At 36.0% G+C, this 2645-nt stretch overlaps 1 long non-coding RNA gene across 1 annotated transcript; it reads right to left on the bottom strand.

Annotated features, from left to right (window-relative positions):
• Nucleotides 1-328: 328 nt before the first annotated feature.
• Nucleotides 329-1117, bottom strand: LOC141482436 (uncharacterized). The gene is made up of 2 exons (XR_012465535.1): nt 697-1117; nt 329-637 (listed from the first exon to the last, which is right to left on the bottom strand). It is a non-coding gene; the product is annotated as an uncharacterized lncRNA (long non-coding RNA).
• Nucleotides 1118-2645: the final 1528 nt, after the last annotated feature.

Genomic DNA, 2645 nt, shown 5'->3' with positions numbered 1-2645 from the left:
GATGTACAAAAAAAAAGGATTTTCAAACACTACAACTGGGGCGCCAGCCACAGTGAAAAATGTAAAAAGAATATTGACGAAATTTTGTATGTGGGTCCGTTTTTTGTTGTAGATGTGCAAAAAAAAGGATTTTCAAATATTTTCGTTGGGAAGCTCTCACTGGAGATAAGAGTCGCGTTTACATATGAAAATTACCTTTATTTCTGACCGGGATATTATAAGCTTATATCGTCATAGTTACGCTATCAATGAAGAGGGTCATAACTCCCTTGGGACATTATAGATTTTATAATTCCCTCTACCTTTCACAAGTAAAAATAAATAGAAATGAAAACTGAACCATATTTTATTTATTCACGTCATTACAAATAATAAATGTACAATTTTGAAATGTTCCCTGAAAATTACTTCCGCCACTGGAAACAATTTCTTCTTTTGTATGGCTGGAGCTTCTGTTCTTGATAACATCTTTAGGAGATAAAACAGCAGACTTTTTCGGCTTATAACTCTTACTCTTCCGTTTCAAAAAAGCCTGTAGTTCATTGAACTTGGTGATATCTCGTTTCTCATTTATAGTCACCATCGATTTTAGCATTGACCATTTAGTCCATAAAGAATTCGGACTATACGTTTCTGACTGAAACGAATAAACACAATTACTACCAAATCTACCGAAAAACATAGAAAATTCCTTACCAGTTCTTGAAAATATGCCAGAAATACAGTTTCAGTGACATCTTTTGGCATAACATTTTTCCGTGTCAGCCAGTCCAGATATATCTTGTATTCTTTTTGGTATACGGCTTCACTTTTCGATGGAATTAATGATTCTCTTGCCTGTTCAGCTTTTTTCAAAATATCCTCCATTATATTTGGGGTAGAAAACACGTTTTCACCGCAAACACAGCTTGATAACAAAGTTCTGTTTATAAACAAGTAACATAGCAACAACCTAGCAACAAGAAAACTCTACTATAATCAACGGTACCTGATTCAAATATACCGGAAAGGTAATGAATTGGTACATTTTTCCGTTTCAAAAATGAACAAAATTTTATTGAAATCGGTCAGAAATAAAATTATCTATGTACCACGGGAATTAATGAGCCTTAATAACCTCAGGCAATTGCTGTCCCTCGGGCCAGAGGCCCTCCTAATTCCCTTGATACATAAATAACTATTTCACCACTGTTCCACCGTATTATGTTGTAGATGAAAGGATGTAGATGAAAGGATTTTCAAGTACTTCAACTGGCTCCAGCCCCGTGGAAAAATGGACAAGAATATGGACGAAATTTTTCATGTGGGTCCGTTTTTTGTTGTAGATGTGCAAAAAGAAAGGATTTTTAGATATTTCAGCTGGGAAGATCCAACTAGGGATAAAGGGGGCGCATTTACATATGACAATTACCTTTTCACCAGTTTTATCGTATTATGTTGTAGATGTGCAATAAGAAAGGATTTTTAAATACTCCAACTGGGGCGCCAGCCCCGGGGAAAAATGGACAAGAGTATGGACGAAATTTTGTATCTGGGTCCGTTTTTTATTGTAGATGTGCAGAAAGAAAGGATTTTCAAATATTTTGGCTGAGAAGCTCCCACTGTCTTTTTTTTTACTGTTTCTCCAGGCCCTTGAATTTGCGGTGAATGAATTTATATTCAGTATCAGCATTGCATCCGTGCGGAGCCACGACGGCTCGCTAGTCCCTGATAATTATTCAGTCTTTCGATGAAAGAAATCGACAAAGTTCAAATATTCCCACGAGATTCATCCGGATTACAATTTCATAGGTAATGAGTGCTCGAAATTATCATTGAAACTGACTGATTGATCTTCCAAAATTAAATTGTACAAAGTTCTTCGAATACTTTCAGTCGTACGAATACGAAACCGGAGGGAATTTCGTCGGCTCGAAACTTTCCAACCCTTTTAACAAACTTTTATGTCCCATCATCTATTACTTTCACAATCCATAACATTCACGTTTCGAAGTTACAAGGAATTTCATTCGATTTCGCAGCTAACAAGCCGTTGTGTATGGGATGTGATTGAGAGAAGTTCCTTCAAAGTTCGTCGTTCATCCTCAGGATCTAATTTGAAATTAAGTACATGAAAGCATATATCTGCCAGGGTATTGTGGAGGCTGATGAGAAGAGGAAATTGACATTCACGAATGTTGATGCATAGCTTCAGTTGAGTACTCTGGCGTAATCGCAAACAGCACTGGCATCGGAGGCTGAATGTGAATTATGAACATGTAGTACAATCAGAGCCAGCTGTGAATTTTTGATGAAGTGATTTCCATATTTATACTTCTATAATAATATTATATATGTGAAAGTTTGTGAGGATGGATAAATGTATTTATGTATGTTTACGGCTCTTTCACTGCTAAACGACTGAACGGATTTCGATGAAACTTTACATAAATACAACTTAAAATATAGGCTTCAATTCACAAAGGTTTTGTTCAATGTTGGTCATAATATAACGATCACTAATAGGTGAGTCGCAAAAAGTCTTGCTCCCTGAGAGCTATCTTGGTTCTAAATAGAAGTCCGCGATAGCATATACCCACCTCATATGTGGTAGCCAGTATATGTAAAATAATGAGCAATAAATACAATCAAATTGGATACTTTTT

Source organism: Leptinotarsa decemlineata, unplaced genomic scaffold, assembly GCF_025532065.1.
Source record: "Leptinotarsa decemlineata unplaced genomic scaffold, Ldec_3_MD MMD2_tig00001064_RagTag_RagTag, whole genome shotgun sequence".
Lineage (NCBI taxonomy): Eukaryota > Metazoa > Arthropoda > Insecta > Coleoptera > Chrysomelidae > Leptinotarsa > Leptinotarsa decemlineata.
The sequence above is the reverse complement of the archived record's forward strand: the minus strand, read 5'-3'. Positions and strand labels throughout refer to the sequence as shown.